General features: G+C 32.5%; 1 protein-coding gene across 1 annotated transcript in view; it reads left to right on the plus strand.

The window, feature by feature from the left end:
- Positions 1–582: 582 nt before the first annotated feature.
- LOC106125458 (uncharacterized serine-rich protein C215.13) overlaps positions 583–22,938 on the plus strand; it is a 41,928-nt gene continuing 19,572 nt past the window's right edge. The window contains exons 1-2 of the mRNA XM_013322670.1: positions 583–814; positions 20,284–20,406. The gene's annotated coding sequence lies outside the window, so the exon portion shown is untranslated. The remainder of the gene's footprint in view (positions 815–20,283; positions 20,407–22,938) is intronic.

The following is a 22,938-nucleotide window of genomic DNA, read 5'->3' on the forward strand; positions in this document are numbered from 1 at the left end:
TAATCTATGGTTCTATGGATCCTTTATTTGGGCGTTTGTGATATTTTTTCGCAGGTTTTTGATTCGCAACGATTGTTAACTTTACTTAAAGCTAACAGATAGCTTTTAACAATCAAATTTTAATCTTTTACTAATTCAGCTAAAATTTTACTTGTGGAATTTCCAAGACTTTATTTTTTAATTTTTATGATATATGCTAATGTTTGTTTTTAAATACTGATAAGGTTTTGGTGAGTTTAGCGATTTTTACGATTTTATTATAGAAATAATGGAAGCAATAATATTAAATATTTCCTTAGCATCGCAATGACGAAGCTATAAGTTGTACTCGCAGCACCATGCGAGGAAGTAAGGCAATACTCGCCCAAAATTTCAATGAACCGTGACCGGTACTTAGCATAGCTATAAAATTTCCTTTTAATCTTGCACAAACATTTTGGTGTACAGCGTTTATAAATTTTCTAACGTAGCCACCGTTGAAAAGAGACGACTCTGTTTTTCTCTTTCGCGGGCAATGACAGCGAGGTCTCTAGAGGCGCGCGCGCAGTCGCAAGTAAAAGTAACTTTTAACAATACCTTGGCGGCGCCTGCGCGCTGCGTACGTCAGTTTCGCCAACTCCCACTGCGCGGCAGAACGTATAACGCTAATATTTTCTTTCGTCGGTTGCCAGTGTTTTTCGAAACTAGAAGATTAATCAAAAAAAGTGTTTATAACTTTACACGTGAATATTAGTGACGTTTCAAAAGTTTTATACGTTTGATTAATCAAAAGTTGTCATATGCTGAAGTTATTGGATGTTATACACTATTGGACGTAAGTAATTTTCTTAAATAAAATAAAAAATTATAAACAAATTCTAGACTTGGTCATATGCATACAAATATCTGACATCCGTTCGCAAATGTTATCTTTACAAATGTCGAATGAAACGGACAGTCGGTGATACTGCATACTGCATTTCTACATACACAACTATGTGATAAATTTTAAAATGTACTCGTAATGTTTATTGGTTGTATTTCACACGGTGGTCAGTTTACAAATCATATGACGAAAGTTGTTTACGGGCCCCGATAGCGGGGACTGGTCAAGGGGCTATTCGATTGCCTACTGATTGCTATGGACAAGCTGTATTCAGTTCACTTGGAACTGGTTTCAGTTGTTGCAGACACGTGTAGCCTTGCTAAAGATAGAGAATTTAATATTTCTGTGCACCATACTTGCACAAATACTTTAAGCAATTTATATCAACAACCGTTGGTTACGGAGTCCAAAAGTTTGAAACATATTATTATCCTTGTGTCGTCAAAATAATGGCAAGTATGTCGATATATTTTATACAGAGATTTTGATCTCGGAAACCATCGATAAAAGATTTATAACTCAGTGGCTAAGCGTTGAAGTCTGAATACTAGACAGTTAAGAGTTAGGTTACTAAGAAACATTTTCATTTGCCTAAAAACATTTAAATAATATTTTGTAACCAAAAATCTTTATCAAGCTTTTGTTTGTGCTAACTGCAATATATATAATTATTTCGTATCACTGATGTATTTGTACATAAGTACTGGATATATATTCGATAAAAAAAAAATTCTAATATTTAATTCCTATGTTCCTACATTTACATTGATGTGGCGGGTACATAAGGATTGTTTACGTTAAAAAGTATTGTCACACAGATAATAAAAATAATGTCCTATACTATTAGGTAACAAGTTGGTGAGCTGTATTATTTAACATACTACGATTATTTGGCATACGTAACCAGAAAATATATAAACGTAAAGAGTCCAATACATTTATGTATCAACTATTGGTCGCCATCGACTTCGACAGCGCAGAATTAAAAAATTAACCTAAAATATTATCCCTTTCATCAGCCACCTTCCCGTCAAAGTCCTGACAAAATTGATCTAGCTATACCGGAGATATAACGCGATGTTACGGACAGACAGACAAACATTATAAAAAGAGATTCAAAGTAAAGTACTTACAAGTTTAGAGACTTACAATTGTATTACATATTTCATTAGATAATTATTCAAAATTAAAAAAAAATGTCCTATAGTACAACAAAACAGACGAATCTTATCAAGTGTCGTGTCTAATAGAAGTTTTGTTGATTTTGTAAACTTGTTTTAGCAGTTCGTACAAGGAAAGCCAGCGTCCATGATTACAATGAGTTATGTAAACTCGATTGAAGGTCAAATGACCAGACGCCGCCGACACCTTTCAAATAAGCAATTAAATATATAATGTCCAACTAATTGTCTGCAACAAAACCTATTTCTACATAATCGTTTAATGCTTAAAAAGGGGAATCCTTAGTATAAATCAAAGTAACTTGGTGACGTCTACAAAACACTATTACGAAATGAATAATGTAAAAAATCTACAGCGGTCTTTTAGTAAATTCATTATTAAATAAAAAAAACTTACATTATTAATAAAACAATATCCTATCTAGATTAATTTATTCACGTTTGAAATTAAACTGGTTCAATTAAAATAAATCTGAATACAAAAAAAACATTCTAGAAAATTCGTCGATTGACATTTCAAATATCCAGATGTATATTTTTAATTTCTTTTTTTTATATGATTGTTCTCTAATTTTGTTTATGTTACCATGCGTCAACGTTACTCAAATACTTTTTAAAAAGTAACTTACTTAGTGGCTTACATAATAACTACCGGTCGCCCGCGACTCCTCCCGCGAAGTATTAAAAATAAACAAAATTAGTAGCCTATGTGTTCTGCCAGGCTATGTTCTACATCTATGCCAAATTTGAGCGAAATCCATATAGCCGTTCTCGAGATACCTTCAAACAAACATCCATCCAACTATCCATGCATCTAAACATTCGCATTTATAATAGTAGTAAGATTATTTACCAATGTATTACTATTTAGTAGGGAAAGGAAACCTTATTAAGAACGTCGTCTTTTCTCCTCAAATTACTAATGTGTGATGATTGACTTTCACCTATACGATTTGCTATGCAATGAGCAACAGTAAAAAATTAAGGATTTTAGTTTGAGGAAAACTATTTTATTAATAGTTTTCTTATCTTACTATGATAGTATCTAAATATGTTTTAGTCTGATTTAACTTTAGCTAATATTATTATTTTACGTTGGATGGTTCGATGGAGGGATGGACGTTTGTTTCAAGGTATCTCCAGACCGGCTGCATAGATCTCGCTAAAATTTGGCATAGATGGAGAACATAGCCTGGAAGAACACATAAGCTACTAAACAAACTTTTTTTTATTTTCACGCGTACTATTATCGTTCGACAGTTAGTTAATTAAATAATCATGTAATCAAATAATAATAAACCGACTGCTTAACCAAAAGCATAAATACCTACAGACATAATCACAGTTACGCAAGTAGAGTAAGAACTCTCTTAAATTCCTAATTCTTAATTACCGCGCAAGTAATTTTAAATATAATTCTAATTTTAATGAATAACTTTCTTACGTATAAAACGAAGACAAACACACCATAAACATGCAGGAATTTGAAACATTTCCACGTTTCGTTTACAAAAGTGAGTGTCAGCCTAATTTTAAACCTCTATCCCTTCTTACTATTATCATATAAGGAAATGAAACAAAGGAGAAATGGATTTGGCGGAGGAGACATAGGAAGGGTCTTTGTCTGCGTCCCTTCTTCAATCGATTAAAGGTAACAGTCGCTTCGCTATTTTAGCGAATTCAAGTGTTTTTAAAAAACATTATTTGTTGCATGACCGTTTCGTTGTACACGGTAGAAATCGCAAATTAATTTTATATTCATTTCTTATAAATATTCATAATAATACGATGAGTTTCCACTGCTGATAAAATTGTACAAAAACATATCGTTGTCCCTTTTTAAATAACCGAGCATGAGAGAAATGACAACAACAATTAGTTCTCATCCAGATGTTTTATTGGTGAAAACTCTCATGTACCATTGAACAATCTAAAGTGCTATTGTTTTAGAATAACAAATTAACTTACTTTTTTCAGTCACAAAACGCTATAAGGAACATTCTTTAATACTTAAGACACGCAATTCGATACATCAATGTCGTAAATTATTATGATCTACTTTATTATAATAATATCGATAATATAATCTTACGTTAACGTTCGTAATAAATTCCCACATTTGCAACACGCATTAATAAAACGATGAGTTTATGCCAAATTGATATCTAATCTCATAATAACTAAGAACATTATTATCACGTGGAAGTGAAAGAATCGAATAAAATCGTCAATTAGGTTAACGATTCTTTACATAAAATATGTCATAAGATAAGCCGATTATTAAATTGATATCGAATATATGTAATCGATTCGTTTAATCGATTCACAGACGACCTTTAGGCGGTGGCGCAACTAACGCGCACCCGCGATTCGCTTCAATGAACACTTTCCAACGACCCCAAAGTACGCAGACTCTTGTTGCTGTCAAGTATCAAAGTAACCTTGAATTTTGCTTAACAAATTAGAATTCTATTGCCAAATCCGGGTACCACAAATATATCAAATATTAACGGAAATATATATAAAGGTGTGTTTACAAAAGCTTACAACCTACTTCAACATACTATTAAGCTATTTTCTTAATTTTCTGAAGTCAATGAATATAATTTAATTTATTTTTATAAGCTTAATGTTTATATCTTGATGAACGAAAAGTTCAAAAATTATTTCCATTAATACCTATTTGTCGAGAATCCATTAGGGAGTCATCTTTTTATGGTCATCTTATTTTTTTTATTTCTCTTTATTTAAAAATTTCCTTCAAAGATACAAACATAAATTTACACTGGTCACCGAAATGTCAACCATTTAAGCTATCGCACACTCACTTGACGCGTCTTAAAATATTCAAACTGTTACCTTGAGGTGTGTCTTTATCGTGGAACGTTTAACATATGTTTGTATAAATAATATTTTTTACATTTACAAGTTAGTCACTGATATTTACAGCTTCGAATAATTATTTTATGATTAGCAAACTCTTATTATAGCAAAAATAAATCTGCAAGAACAAATCTCTGACATAAGTTGAAAGGTAACAAAGAGTTGTAAAATAAAAAGTATTAAAAACATTTATTTTGACATGATTGTACTGTAGAAGCTTCGGAATTCCTATATTAAAGATTATCAAGCACTCTATCTTCTTTTATAATGACTCTATTTGAATTTCTTCACAAAAGTAGTTTAAAAAAAAACAAAAGAAAACATAACACGCGTTATTTTGTAATAACAATCACAACATCTATACAACCAATTTAGTACAGCAATCCATTCCCTTCGAGTGGCAATTGGATAATGAAGTGTTTCGACAGGTTACTTAGCAGTCGACTGACACGTCGGCCTCTGACAATGCGGCGTATGATGAGTTTGATGCATAACGACCTTCAGTTGTAATCGCACGCATCTAATCACAAATAACCCGTCACAAATGTACACATGGAAAGTTGTCAAAGGTCAGGGCGAGACCTGTTGCTTATAAAGTTTAAACACAATGTACATTATTATTGCGATATAAATATCGTCGTCAGTGACCGATATGTTTGTATATCTTAATTATAATTATCTTTACAATTTATATACTTGTTATTTAATATATAGTGAAATTTAAAGTTATTTAAACGTTTCAAAAGAGAAAGCTAAAAAAACTGCTATTCGTTTTCTATATACTTAGTAAACTCTTTTGCTAAAATATTCTCGAATTATTATTACTAATCATTATTATTAGACTAACTATTGAGCTATTGGCACTTCAAAAACACATACATATTTGACAATTTGAATTATTTTAGTACGTTTACAAACAGAAAGAGAAATCGTTTTTTTTCTCCTATTAGCACCGCGGCCTTATTTGGCTGAGAACAATGTTTTATCTGTTACTACATAAGTAATAAGCGAGATTTACGAACAGGAATTCAACGTTATCGGAAGACCTTGATTGACCCCGCTGCAACTTATGCATAAAAATTTTAAGCGTCTAGCTCAATGCTTCTCAAAGTTATATGTATTTGGTATATTTACTTTTATAAATATAAATAAAAAAAAACAGTTGAAAAAAAACATAAAATATAAACGGCCTGACACTTTGGTATTCGTATTAAAATATTTCACATTTGAATATTTTTCTACAATTTACATTTCTTAGAATCCAATAGGACTGAAATTAAATTATACATTCGTTGACATTTAAAATTAGGCCTATTTTGTTTTAATTATTTTTTTATATATTTAATAGTCATCTTTACAAAAAGTTTTATAACAATTTTAAATAGTGGTGTACTGTTTGGGAACCACCGGTCTAGCTTATAAGGTCGCGGAATCGCGTGGAAGACACTGCGATGCGCCGCGACGTGCAGCTGACGCAAGCCCGGTGAGGCAACTTGCATTACGTATAATACGTGCCACTCTACACGTTGACCCAATTTACCCCAGCAACAACTTAAAAGCCAATGTCTGACTTTCTTTTCAATATCCTATATATAGGTGACAAGATATATTATCGAATCAAGTGGTTTTTTTTTTTAATTCTTTAACAATATGTTAACGGCCAGTTGTTTTTAAAATCTTTAATTCAAAGTCCAGATTATGAAGCGATCTTATGCAAAGGACATTATAATAATCATGTATTAAATAAATTGCCAAGTGTAGTTTAAGTAATCGTCAAGTCAATAAAGTAATACTGACTGCTCAAAAAAAATATATGATCGAAAAACAAAACACAAATGTAAATAATCGTTCGCATTAACAAAACCCTGATGGAACTAATTATCGAGTCGTGTTCGGGAAACGGTGCTAATTACAGCAAGTTACCTGCTATACGTACGATGCGTTATAGCATATAGTAACCGCTATTAATAACTAACGATAAGCAATCACGGCTGTGGCTCACGCGAGCCAGAGATGCGCGGGTCGTCGACCCAGCCATGTGTAAATACTCGACCGGTGACGCTGCATACCATACGCATGCAATCGCATTGTAATTGGGTCCCCAATGCCTTAACAAATAAGCTCATTTTACACTAAACTTTACTTGGAGTTATTTGCGAACAGTCGGCGCTAACATAACTCTTGCACTTCGTTTTATTTTAGGTCTCGGACTCGACTCAATGTGCAGGTATAATGTCACATTAGAATAACACTTTCAAATGTGCGGAATTTTATTAAAAATATTTTTGCAAATTCAGAATCATTTGGTAGACATCTAAGTTAAGGTTAAAGCTGAGATAATTGACTTACTCGACTCGGCTTAAAAATTTCATCTAATTTACTTGATACGATCTGTCACACGCATCTCCGTCCGCGTAGTATTAAAAAAAACATAATCATTAACCTATGTGTTGTTCCAGACTATGTATGTCCTATATCTATGCCAAATTTTTTCGAGATCCGTTCAGCCGTTCCGTAGATACCTTCAAAAAAACATCCATCCATCCATCCAAACATTCGCAATTATAATATTAGTATGAAGTATGATTTAAAATTTTGAGAATTTCTACACGACATAAAAATTTTAGTATACAATTATAGCAATCGATCATCGCTAAAAGTACTGAGTAATTGTCTGTACAATTACCTGAAAAGATTCCACAAAATGATTTAATTTCATACATTTTACTATCCATACCTAAGTTGTTGTTCTACGTTTTTTATCTGAGTAATATTCTTACAGACGAATTACGAAACTATTGTGTTAAGCAACCTTTTTCTATTAAAATCCACGACAATTGACTTAAATCTCGTAATTCAATTTAAAATAGTGTTTCGCTTGAACGAATGCAATAACGAGTGTGAATATTTCATTTATAATAACATTATTATTATCTGAAATAAGTATTTAAAGGGTATAAAAGACCGTTTTTTTTATATCCTAAGGTGGCAAACGAGGGAGCGGCCACCTGAAATCGCTGATATAGCGAAGTGACCGATGCCCATAGAAATACGCAATTACATATGCGTTGCCTACGTTTAATCGACGGAGGAAAGAATGCACACAAGAAAATATTTTCCCTTTCCATGCATCCTCTCATCCGGAAAAAAAAACATATTTAGTAGCCTATATATTCTTCCACGCTATGATCTGCATGTGTGCCAAATTATAAAATCCGTTCAGCCGTTCCGATGAACTTTCGCCTTTATAATATTAGTAAGAAGTAAGATTTTTAATTCGTATAGAATCATATTTCGAGAAGATATTCAAGTCATATTTAGATTTTCAATTTAAAAAACAAAGAACCCAATAATTCTCTTACGTAAAATTAAATAACAAAAATAATTCAAAATGCAACGCTTAATAAATTTTATTTGATAATATTCTCCAACCTGCTAGCATTGTTCAATGTGTGACGGCTTTTGCTAGTTTCACACGAAGACAGCAACTGAGACAGATGTGTAGACAGTGCAGTTCGAACGCACAACATCGCGACATAACAGTACTGGTTTAAAATCAAGTGTGAGTTTAAACAATAGCTCTACTGTTATATCCTACTGTGCTAACTATTCTACCCTCGTGTAAAACTAGCATTACGTATTGAGTTAACTAATAGTGACACATCAGGCGAGGTGTCGCGTTGCGCAGCGTCTGATTGAACGAATGACCAAGTGATTAGGTATCGACATCTGGTCACGACTTCGTGGCGACTCAATGGTGTCTCCTTAACTTTCTACATCAACTGTTACGGCCGCCAAATGACATTTATCAACTGACACTATTCATTGTCCTTATTCATTTGATGGCCTTCTCCTTTGGCCGAGGTATACGACGAACTGAAACGCTTAAATAACCACTTTGTGACATTCAATAAAATGTTAGGATCTGACATTAGTACTTATCCAATTCTTTCTATGTATTATTATAATACCAAAAAGGATAATTTTAATAATATTAAAACACTAACTGTCACCCGCAACTTTGTTCTCGTAGAATTAAAAAAAAGTAGCCTTGTGTCCTCCCAGACTAACTATGTTCTACATCTATGTTAAATTTCAGTGAGATTCTATCAGCCAACAATCCGCATATATAAGATAAATATTAAAACATGCATCAAATATATTATATTCAGTCGTATCTTCAGGAATTTTAATCCTGAATTATATATTAAAAGTGTAAACAATAATAAGAAAAAGAAAAAGACTTGTAGCCGTACAATACTTTAAGAAGTCCTTCAATAGTAGTCACAACGATGGAAATCTATTACTGTAATTAATTCAAAGATACTCAGTTATAATATATTAATAGCCGTACATTTATAATTGCAAAAGAGTAGTGTGAATTGGCATTAAAGGATGAATTTCGTCAGTTAAACAGTCAGGTATGTAGTAAATGGTATTTAGTTTTTGTTAGTGGCCAGCTCAGTAGTAGAATGTGTAACATTACAGCATGACGAAGTATACAACGGATATCAGACTCGATATGGTTGCTAGTCTGCTTATTGCACCTTTAACCTTGCACGTATCACTTTCAAAATACCGCATTCCACGTTGTTACAAGCGATGCAGGCGACCTAACATCCAGCCACTATTATTCTTCAATTAAGAATTACATTTACTAATATTATGTTATTTCAATTTGAGTTTATTATAATACGATATCTAAAGATAGGATTGTTATTTTAACATTAACTGTCGCCTGGTGAATCCGTCTGGGCGCAATTAAAAAAAAATCTCAGGTAGCCTATGTGTTCTTCCAGGCTATGTTCTACATATATGCCAAATTTCAGCAAGATCTATGCAGCCCTTCTGGAGATACAAGCCACCATAACAAACATTTGAATTTATAATATTAGTAAGATTATCTACCATATATATTCACAGCCGCGTCGCGTCTTCAATATATGTAAATAAAAAACTTTTTGCAATGTTTCTTTAATAGAAATTTTTTCCTAAAATTTCAAACTACCAAAATTATTATTGATACCCATAGTATATCTTTTTACAATACATATATTAACTTAAATTATCAAAACTTTATACCGAAAACTGCTCAAGCGAACATTTAAAATTTAAAAGTCCTCTAAAATCTATGCAATCACAAAAATTACTTTTCGTTGAAAAAACGATAGAAGTGTGAAGTATGAACTTCCGGGATTCAAGGTCTTTTGATTTGAAGGCGGCGCACTCAAACACTTGAATAACGCAACTTTTTAATTACGTTACTAGTATGCAACTTTAATTTATAGTTTTAAATTTACTTTTCTAGTTTGCCAGAATAAATCTTACTTCTTACTAATATTATAAATGCGAATGTTTAGATTGATGGATGGATGTTTGAATGTATCTCAATGAAATTTAGCATTCATGTAGAACAGTGGTTCCCAAACTTATTTTGTCTACTGCCCACTTTGAGAATAAATATTTTTTTAGCGCCCCCATATTTTCATATATTATAAAACCACTATAACATCAAATTAAATTATTTAATTATTGTGACCTATATATGTATATTAACAGAGAATTCTAAACGAAAATTTTACTATAACCCGCAACTTGAAACCTGCAGCGCCCACAAGGAGGCGTTATCGCCCACCTTGGGAAAGGCTGATGTAGAACGTAGTCTACAAACACATACGCTACAAATTATGTTCTTTTAATCCCGTTCGGACGGAATCGCGGGCGACAGCTAATTGTAATATAAAATACGGATTAAATGTTAGCTTTTACAATAACATTAGGATTGTATTTAACGGGTCCTCTCGTAGTATTCATACTAGCTAAGTTTGATTTCCGCTTATTGTATGCAATTGACAATTTAATACTTTGACCGTAAGATATTTATAATTTTAATTATGCGCATAAATTACATGATAACAATTTACATTCATTGTTAACAAAGGCATCGTAAATGATCATGTTTACATTATTATTGTTTATTATTACAATATTTTTAAAAACTAGCGATCGCCCGTAACTCCGTCCACACGGAAAAAAAACATAATTAGTAGCCTATGTGTTCTCCTAAGTTCTACTATGACAAATTTCATCAAAATATATTCAGCCGATCTGGAGATACCTTCAAAAAACATCCAAACATTCGCATTTATAATGTTAGTAAGAAGTAAGCTAATATAGATCTATGATGGAATTGAAAAAAAATTACTCTATCAATGCTCCCTGTATTGCAATATAAAATAGGTTTAGTCCACCTTTTTTGGAATTATATTTTCCTAGTATTTCATCTAAGTATATTCAGTAATTTTTTACATGCTAATAATTAAACTAATTTACACTAATAACTATAAACGATTCGATCACGGTATCGTGTCGCGACAAACTTCCGCCAGCTGGCACAAAAAGAGAAAAAATTATAGAGTAAAAAAAACCGTGACTGACTTCGGTGAAATTTTTGCTACGGGAAGTCGTGCACTAGAATGTTTTCACTGACTAATTAAACTAAAGTTAAACTTTAGTTTAAATTAGTTAGTACTTATTACTCTTATCTATCAACAATTTAAATAATTTTCTTTTTTTATATCACAGGGTGGCAAACGAGCGAGTGGCCACCTGAAATCGCTGAAATAGCGAAGTGATCGTTGCCCACATACGTACACAATTGCATATGCGTTGCCTATTTTTAATCGACGGAGGAGAGGATGCACAGAAAGTAAATATTTTTCCTTTCCATGCATCCTAACATCCGGAAAGTCCACTTCCCATTCTTTCCTTATAAGAAAAAGGGTGGGAAGGGAAAGAGGACTAAATTAGCCCTCCGGGACGCACACTCATCAGACGAAACGCGGAATTGCTTCCACTTGACGCCTGTCTTCTGTGTGGTCGTGGTATTTCACCGGGCGAGCCGGGACAATTCGTGCGAAGAGGTTAAAGCGGGCTCTACCACTGTTAAATATTTGTCAAGATTTCTGTAACAATTTAAATATGCATTAACCCATAAATAAAATGTACGTATCTAGAGACATTTATGTTTTATAAAAATCATTCAATATTTAATAGCAGGGTATGGTTGTTTCAAAATACAGTGGAATAGATCAACTGATACTTAATTAAACTAGCTATTTCCAGACCAGTATGTATAAGAAACGTGTTTCGAAACAACTTTAATAAGGCAAATGATAATTGTAACAAACTAACCTCACATGTAATTAAAACACTACAATACTATTATAGGAAAAAAGAAACAGTTGAACGCAACAGTCCCATTCATTGAGTGTAAATTACTTTTGTTTTTATACGGCACAGAGTATTTCAAATGATTTTATAGGGAGAGTACTGTAATTAGTATAAATCAAATAAACAACTTAATATATCGTAATGTAAAACTACAGTACAGTCCACACTGTATTAAAAAAAACTTAATTAATAGCCTATCTGTTCTTCCAGACTATGTTCTTTATCTATGCCAAATTTCAGCGATATCCATACAGTCGTTCCGGACATACTCTCAAACCATTCCATCCAAACATTCACATTTATAATAGTAGGATTTGTTCGTTGACTACGTCATAAAAATATAAATTTACATTCAATCACAATTTTATATATAATTAAAATTACCAAATGTGGTAGTAGTAGTCGTAGTCACAGTAATTTGGCGGCAAACGGCGCAACCGTTGCATGTCTACGTAATTACGGCAAACTAGTGATTTACTGATTATGTTTGTAAATTTCACAACACATTTTACTCAACACCATGGCCGCTGTTAGCAAATATAAAATATTTGTGATACAAGAAAATGTAAAAGTCATTTTTTAAATGAAATTAAAAGCAAAGATTTTTTTAGCTAATCATTCGCATAATAATTAACATAGTATTATAATATTGAATTATGTAAGGTAAATACAGTTTTTGTAATAATTAAAATATATTTTAAGGAAAGTATACGTTACAACCAAATAACTTTTGAAGCGTCAAAAGCCTAATGGTTAAGGTTACGGATTTCTGACCACGAGATCGGGGGTTCGAATCCCGCCATTCGACTATTGCCGTAAACCATATCCTAGCACAAGCCTAGAGCTTACTTGGAATGGTTAAAGAAATATTAGTAAATTAACAAAAAAATCGGCTAATATTTAAAAAAAAACTACGCACAAAAGACATTCATCTTACTAATATTATAAATGCGAATGTCTATGTGGATGAATGTTTATTTGAAGATAGCTCCAGAACAGCTGAACGGATTTTAAAGAAATTTGGCACACATGTAGAACATGGTGTGAATACATATTGTTTTTTTTTTGTTCCGCGCGGATGGAGTCTCGGGCAACAGCTAGTAGTAGATATATAATATATATAATAGCCTGTTACAGATTTTAAACTAAAAGACATCAACGAACTCAAGCGACAACAACCTTTATGTCAATTTTAAGGCACAAAATAAGATAAGATCTCGTTTCACAATTTCCTGTTCAATGACATCTGACAGAACTTAGCATTGCCCATTTTAGTACAATACAAGCAGTTGCTCGCGACTCCATCCGTGCGGAATTAAGAAATAAAATTAGTAGCGTCTGTGTTCCATGTAAATTAGTAGACTATGTTCCACATCTATGCCAAATCAGCGAAATCCATCCAAACTTTCTGGAAATATCTACTAACAAACATCCATTCATCTAAGCATTCGCATTTATAATATTAGTCATCATCATCATCAGCTCACTATACGTCCCCACCGAGGGGCTCGGAGCCTACGTTAAGGATAATTAGGCCATAGTCAACCACGCTCGCCAAGTGCGGATTGGTTGACTTCACACATATCTTTGAATTTTTTCTCAGATATGTGCAGGTTGCATCACGATGTTTTCCTTCTCCTTAAGAACGTCGGATAAATGTACATATGTAAATCGGAAATCGAAAAACACCTTGGTACATGGCGGGATTCGAACCTAGGACCTGCAGACTGCAAGTCAAGTGCTCGACCACTGAGTCACCGACGCTCCTACCGACGAAAATATTAGTAAGATTTCGTATCAAGCAATAATTAAATTGGTAAATTGATGGTGTAAAGAATCTGTTACTAATATAAACTGCAGTTATGTTACAATACTTTTCACAAAGTTTTCTTGCAAATACTGTTTTTCCATGTCGTATTCGAAACTGTGTCACAATTTTTTGTAATAGGTGACAAACCAATGGACGTAACAGTGGGCTGTGTTACGATTTTGTTTACTTTTTGTGCGTGGCTCACAAAATTCCGGCGGCCGAGGCGTTTCACAATTATATTCGCAGTCACATAATAGCCTAGAACACCCACGTAAAATATAGACTTTGGTGATTTTTCTTCAACAGTTTGTTAACACGATTTTGTAATGACCTTAATTTTTTTGTCACAACACAATTATATACACATTAGAAAGTCAATGTTAATATTATTTTTAAAATTGTAACGATAACAAAATTAAATGAAAAGTTTGATTTAGAAAAGCTAGATTATTGAGCAACAATCAATCACAATACATTTATATCGTATCAACTCACTATACGTCTCTACCGTCGGGCTCGGAGACTTCCCTATGATAGGGGTGACTAGGCCATACTTCACACGTATCTTTGAATTTCTTCTTAAATATATATAGGTTGCATCACGATGTATTTTTTCACCGTAAGAACGTCGATTAAATGTACATATGTATCGGAAATCGAAAAACACATTGGTACATGGCGGGCTTCGAACCCAGGACCTGCAGATTACAACTCAAATTATTGCTAATATTGTTGACAATAGATTAAATTTTTAGAATGCATTACGCGTAAATACATAATATTAATCTCATGTGGCGTTTGCAATTAAATAACAGAAGCTACAATGCGACATTCGCGTAAATACCGCCAAACGCCATTCCCACGCTCGATATTCCGCCCCGACCGTGTCTAGTTCAATTATTGAACTTAGTACATTTCACGTACATTCACACACAATGGATCAAGAATTTTATAGCCGTGTTCTCAATTTCAAATCGCACGCGACAATCAAATGTTTGATAAATCTACAACTCTGTAAAGTTTGTGTCAACCATTGATGTAAAATGTAATAAGTTTTTTGTATGATTATATCTAACAATTACAAATGTGTTTTGTTGATATTTTATATAGATTAGCTGTACATTTATCGGTATTAAGAGCAACCTAATGTGCATGTATGCGTAGATATATAGACTGTGAAACAACGAGATAGGTGTGTCAGGACCACGCCAAATTGAAGTCTGCCTACCCCTCTGGATTACGGGCCAGAGTTATATTGTTATTCTTCATGTACAGATCAGATCATAAGTGCGTATCTCTAGGTCAATAACTGTCACTAATGGCTATCATTTTATATAGCAGTCGTGACCAATGAACTGACGCGACCAAGGAAATTGGACGCGACTCCATCCAAAAAGAACACTCCAAAGTAACATATCGATGCCCAGGATACAGGCATTGCCTAGTGTGGGCATCACTAGATTATCCAAATTAACCATAAATAGTAACTTAAGTCTAATTTAATTTCTTAGTTATGTGCTATTTTATTATGTTAGTTATTGTTTCTTGGTTTAATCTGTATTACCTATAATAAAAACTTTTCTTTCTTTCTTTTCTTTTCAAGTCCAAAGTACCTAAGTGGAATTAAAGTTTAAAGTTTATAGCAAGTATGCACTTTATAATTTGATTACTTAATACATAAATACATCTACGTAACGACAATAAACATGTGAAATTAAAGTTCCGAATATAGTTAACATGAAATTCACAGATGTTATTGTTAAGTGTACACGAACATATAATAAAATATTCTTGGCTATCGAGGTGATCAAACAGCCAACCTTAATCTCATTTCATGGAGGCCGTATCTCAATAAAACAATCAAAATCGAATTGTGCGAAGGAACATAAGATTCGTCCCAGCCAACAATAACGTACTCAATTATTTTCAATGGCGGAAGCAACCGTGAAAATACGTCTGAGCAATCATAAATTACACTAAAACCTTGGAATACAAACTTCAATATATCCGAAAATAATTTATAAATACAATTATTTTATATATAATCCTTTCACTTTCGATTTTAATAATTATAAGCCTTTACATCTATTCCAAAAAGCTGGTATGAAACTCAATGGAACAAAAACCAAAACACGCGTCTTTAGCTAGAAATAAATAAAGAAAATGGATGAATATTTTTTTCCCTTCTCTTATTAACTTTATAGTTTTTTTATATACTCATCAATTTATATACATTCTCCATAATCCTGCTATAATGCCAATGCTTTCACGCTCTTTCCACTTACTGACGTACGAAGGATAGACGGTGACGCAGGAAGGTTTTTGAGTCCAAAATTCCAATTTAAAACATATTATAAATCTGTGTTGTCAAGAATGGGATACAAAGATGACGATATTTTTATTCAGAGATTTCAGTCACAACCCAACGAACGGTAAGTAGGTTACGGTGTTAAAAAGTAATTAGTTTTGAGCATTGCAGGAGAACAATTTATAATATTTCGCTATTGCTTATGACTTGTTTGGAGGTCGGCGGCCGCGGCGTGAGGCACACGACCCCGCCGCGACGCCTTGAGACCAGCTTTTTGCACCGGACAATTGTCCTAGCGACAAACAACTAAGACACGCTTTCCTTTATAAATATCTCAATAGACTGTTTCATTTTATCTGCCACGTGGCTGCATATATTTAAATATAACAGCTAAATTAAACTTCTTATGTTACCGCGAATTACTACTGTTTCTTGTTTGTCTTTACCTTAAGCTCCTGTCAACTACACCTCAACTACAGCCCAATACTATTCTAACCAATTGCTGCTTATTTTATTTATTACATTTAATTTTATGAAGATAAATAAATAAAATATTCAAATTTTTTTGAAAAGTTCACCAATATCATTGTCAAATGAATAACTAAGTGATTAAGTCATCTCGTATTAAAGCGGACGCGGGCGATCTTTAAATAAACCGGTCGCTTGGCATTTGACTTATCAAACATAGACATTGCCAACCGAACCTTAATCAGGTGAACCAACAATCATTAATAAAATCTCGTTCCTAAAGATATTCTATTACCATTCATTTTATTATAATATATCAGTGAGATCATTGATTTATTTGGATAAAATAATGCCTTTAACTTTCAAGGCCGTATTACCTCGTATGTGCATATTGCACGTTAGTAAGAAATCTAACTTGTGAAAGTTTATACGGATGGATGGATGTTGATAGAAGGTATCTCTAGAACGGCTCAATGGATCTCGATGAAGTTTCACATACATGTGGAACACAGTCTGGAAGAACACAACAGGGCTCAGTCGCACCCGTGCAGACGGAGTCGCGGGCAAAGGCTACATGTTTATAATTTCTCAAACATAATAACTTGTAGTTTAAGCACCCTTATTTGACAGTAAAATTTCATAATTTTGTATATCACACACTAACCAAAATGTACTTTATCGCTTGAGTTTCATCATCATCATCATCATCCTCAGCTCACTATACGTCCCCACCGAGGGGCTTGGATCCTACTCTAACTTAAGGGTGATTAGGCCATAGTTTGTGTTTCATAATTAACCTTTTCTCAAATCGTGTGATATAATCACCAGGTGACCAAAATATCGTCAATTCCTCTTCTTCACAATAGACTGGGTAACTCGTGATATCACGAACCGTCTCATAAATTAGATACATGAAATTTTCAATAAGAATCTTGACCTTATGACTTTTGTGAGGCGTTTCATTAAAATAATGGAATACTATTATTATTAAATAGGTGTATGATTATCGTATAATAATATAATAGTATCAGATGACTGTCAACGAATATTACGATTTTGATGCTTATTCTAAACCTTTTCATATAAATATAAGTATATTGTAAATCTTAATAATATTATAAATGCGAATGTTTAGATAGATGTTTGGTTGTTAGAAAGTATCTTCAAAACGGCTAAACGGACATCAATGAAATTTGGCATAGATATACAACATATTCTGGAAGAACACATAGGCTACATTTTTTTTAATTAATCTTTCGCGGACGGCGACTACTAGTATTAAGTAAACGAAACATTTTTGCTTTTCTTTTGAGGTTTTACCGTTTATTTCTTTCGTTAAAACTTCTGAAAACTAATTGAATACTATTGGAAATAATTCATGATATCCGGTAGCTGTCTATCTTTTGATTATAATAACGATCTGATTAAATCATTAATTCGAAACGTTTAATAGTCAATATCAATTTATATAAACTATGTTTGAATACATTATTTACTATTTGATCATTATATACTCGTAATGTTAATCGATTAATTGATTATATCAAATATACTCATAGCTACTCTTTATTGGTTATTTAAATAGTTACGCATCACAAACTTGTTTTAAATCACAGAAAAAAATAAATAAATAAACATACTATCCATCCGGATATATGTATAAAATGAATAAAAAAGCTCAGGGAATATTGTATTGAATTAATTGCTACATATTACATATAGGTAGTAAAAATATGACATATTTTCTTGTAACTCATAACAATTTTCAAATGTTTATGATACCTGCATCGGTTGGTGACGTCAATAAAAATTCTCTAGAAATAGTCTGCATTCAAGATGTCATTGTATGCAATAGTGATATTTCTGTCTTCCTAGTATAAATTTTTGAGAGCCAAGAATAAAGTCCGTACTAGACTATGGACGCATTACACCTATTTTCAAACTCTATAATAAATAATATTCCTGGTTCATATCTATTAGATATATTAATAAAATTGAGTCTCTTCGTCATATCGAAAAAACGATATTTCGTATCCACGATGTATTTTCGTTGCTGATAAGGAAAGCTTATTTTAATTTTAAAAAAAATTTTGTATGTCTGTCTATCTGTCCGCAAAGCTGAATTTGTTGCGGGTAATCTCCGAAAAGATTTTTACGGGAATAGGCTACTACGCGCGCTTACCCTAGTCATAAAACAGGTTTTAACATTTGTATGTTAATGCCGTCTCTATGAAACCATTCTCAATATAAACGCACTTCATAATTTCTACACACACATAACAAACTAGCCATCGCAAACGACTCCGTCTACGCTAAATTAAAAGAATCTTAATAAGTAGCCTATGTGTTCTTCCAGACCGTGTTTTATGTATGCCAAATTTCATCATAATCCGTTGATCCGTCCCGAGGCTTCTAAAACATCCATCCATCTAAACTTTCGCATTTATAATTTAAGTAAGATGTCTGTTAAACGACAAGATTAATTTATATTTTTTCTTTAAATTTCGCGCCAAATATGTTGTTGGAAAGTATGTTAAATATCTCGCATTATGACATTTGAAATTTACAACAGTCTATAATGATATAACACGACCAGTTCAAATCATAACACATAAGGTGTTGTGCCCCCTTGCAAAAGTGGGACTAATTTATGTTCTTTGTCTACATATTACGTATTCCGAATAAGCGTCAGAAACAAAGAATGCTATTCAAAACTAATATCAATAGACATAAATGTTGTAGAGAAAATGTGATATAAGTATACACTAATATATTGCATCTAATTAAAAAGTTATAAGACTTATCGTCAACTTAAAAAAAAAATGTGACCGTGATTTTATCACAAAGACTCTTAGTTACAAAAATTGACTACGCAAATGAAACCTTTTTTGCTCAAAAAATCTGCACACAACATTAAAATAGCTATGCTTGGAACAAACTTTATCAAGATAAGGGCCAACGAACAAACACGATTATTAAAAATATTAAATCAAAATAGCAACTGAAATATCATTGAATAACTTTATGGTTAACGTTGCGTTCGACGCAACAAGTACCGCGTAGAATTTAAATCAGTCCAATTAAATTACGTAGCTTCTGAATATTTAAATACATTTAAAAACAGAAGCCGATCTAAATTTAACTATATAACGATTGTACTCAACCAGTTCTTGATAATTTACAATGAGTTTGCATTTACATTTTTTCATAAAGGTCATCCGGGACTTTAGAGCGGAAAAAAGTATATTACATCCTATATGCACGAGTCAAAGTCTAGTCAAAATTGACCAAACCATTTCTGAGATTACCCAGAACAAACGCGGCCTTGACGACAGACAGACAGAGAGATAAAAAATTTAAAAATTGATTTTTTGTTATAAAAATTATTGCTATTATATATTTAAAAAATAAAACTATTTATTTTCGTATTTCAACTCAAACAGGCGACAACCATATTTTTGGAACAAGTTATACTACGGGTTTTCACATGTCACACGAATATATCAAATGTGAAATTATTATTTTCGTATTCCAGGATATGGACAGCAGGCTGTACTGGTGCTGGTGAGCTGGTGACCAGAGGTGACGAGGCGACTGACAAGATGCGGATGCACGGCTAGCCGACACGCTCTCACCGCGCACTACCGCTCACATTGAGGTACCCCAAAAGCACACTTACATACATATAATGAAACCGAAATTCGCGCGTTAAAGGACACGTCATAAAAGACATAATCATATTCTATGTTGTTCTTTAACCATCGTTGTGTAAAACCTATCAATACATTCCGTGCATCAGACTACACTTATATGATAAGTTTCTTCCAACCAATACAAAATAAAAGGTTAAATGTATGTCAAAACAAAAGAATAACGTGAGTACAAAAACAAAACTAAAATAGATCATCCTTTATTTTATGTGGCCAATTATATAAGATACTAGACGTTACTAATATTAAAAATACGAAACTGATATATAAACACGGCTCAACACTCACGTCTATTCGTCCGGTGGCGGCACCGAATACGGCGCGGCCCGTCGCTCACAGTGATCGACGGGCCGCGTCCGCGAAATAATACCAGTACCATTCAACCTGATGAAGGGTCCCCGATGTGCTCGAAACTAGTCGGTGCCGCCACCGGACAAATATACGTGAGTGTTTAGCCGTATTTATATATCAGTTTAGTGTAATCTCTCACGAAAGTTTGAATAATTTAATTAAAAATACGAAAGTTTAGATACATGTATGGATGTTTGTGAAGGTATCTCTGGAACAACTCAAGGGATCTTCATTAATTTTGGTACAGAAATACAACGTAGTTATCATAATCTAAGTTTTTTTATCGCGCGGACGAACTTGAGAGCGATAGCTAGTTAAACCTTACAACAACTGCACTAACAATACTCTGTATACCAATGCAAATGCTATCAATTATATTAGCTACGATAAAGGTCGATGAAATATTGCATTGAACATCATATTGTAATAATCCCCTTACTTGAAATTCAATTTGCTATTTGTCAATTAGAAATCTTTTGCAGCAAACAAATAATCATGAAGATTTAATGACTTTACAAGTAATTATTTATCAGTTACTTATGACAGTTGATCTTTAAATAATATTAATAACAATCGATATATGTGCAATTACAAATATTTCAAAGGATTTTGCAATGAACTGTATTACAACAGTATTTGTCAAGTTTCATTCAAAGAACTTTAGACCAGATTGGTACAATTGTGTAATAATATTTTACAAAAAATATAGAAATAATTATCATCTACTGGCCCGCGAATTAAAAAAAAACCCTTAATCAGTAGCCTATGTGTTCTTTCAGACTATGACCTACATCTGTGCCAAACTTCATCAAAATCCGGTCAGCCGTTTTCTAGATACCTTTAAACAAACATCTATCCATCCATCCTAATATTCGCATTTATAATATTAGTAAGATTACCCGTGACAATTTCTTCTTAACCTACATCATTTTACAAATATTATAAATGCGAATATTAAGATGTATGCATTGATGGATGTTTGTTAAAAGGTATCTCCAGAACGGCTGCATGGATCTCGCTGAACATAGTCTGGAAGAACACAACCTACTAAATAAGTTTTTTATAATTCCGCACGGACATATTCGCGGTCGACCGCTTGTTAAATATAACTAAAGGACTTGTTTTATAACATCATTTTTATAAACTTAACGTAGTGTTCCTAATGATTTTATAAAAATTCTTTTCTTTAAATAACTTCTCATATAAATAGTATATTATAAATCAAAAACAAATCTTATAAATTATTACGATATTATCGATTCTCATCAATCATTTGTACATAGAACACCAACTAATGATACAACTTAATGATTATATTCCAAACATTCGAAGTAATTTTGAATGTAAGTTAATAACACAATACTGAACAGTACCACCTGAATCTATCGCGATCGTCGATTCGTTTTGCTCCATTGACCAATTGCAGTTGAAATTCCGAACACATTATTTACAGACCATCAATCAACAATCTAAATATAGAATACTTTGTTGTAAGCTTCGTCTTTTACAAACATTTAAGGAAATCATAAATTTGTCTCGCATTATATTTAAATGTCCTGTGATATTAAAATAAGTGTTCGATACAAAAACTTCATATACATAAAGAAAAGTGAAACGAAATTGTTAAGTATGTTAATATTTTTCTTAATCTTTTCAAGTCAGTGATAATATTATTTTGTACTAAATAAAACTTTCATTTATTATAAGAAACGCTAATAATTTTGTTTTTAAGATTCTCATTTAACATTTCATAATTACAATAAACATTTAAAAGTTCAAGGAAAAATACATGCAGAAAAAAATGTTAACATACCGTTTTCATCCGATATTTATAAATAGTTATATTATGTTTTTGTATGGGTTAAATTTAAGAACAATTTAAAAAGAAAATTTTTATCTACCCACTTTGAATAATTGTAAACACATCTACTTGTAATTAATTTCCGTAATAATTATGTTATTTATTCTAAGTTGTCAAATGAAAAAGATAATAGAAAATAGAATAGTTTGTTAAAAAAATGTGACTATAGAATGACCTTGATATAGTCATTTGATAATATTTGCCGTTCACTAATAATTACACGTCAAGTAATTCTTAAGAAAGACCTTTTAATCTTGAACACATTCGT

The sequence above is a fragment of the Papilio xuthus genome, unplaced genomic scaffold (assembly GCF_000836235.2).
Source record: "Papilio xuthus unplaced genomic scaffold, Pxut_1.1 DF825928.1, whole genome shotgun sequence".
NCBI lineage: Eukaryota > Metazoa > Arthropoda > Insecta > Lepidoptera > Papilionidae > Papilio > Papilio xuthus.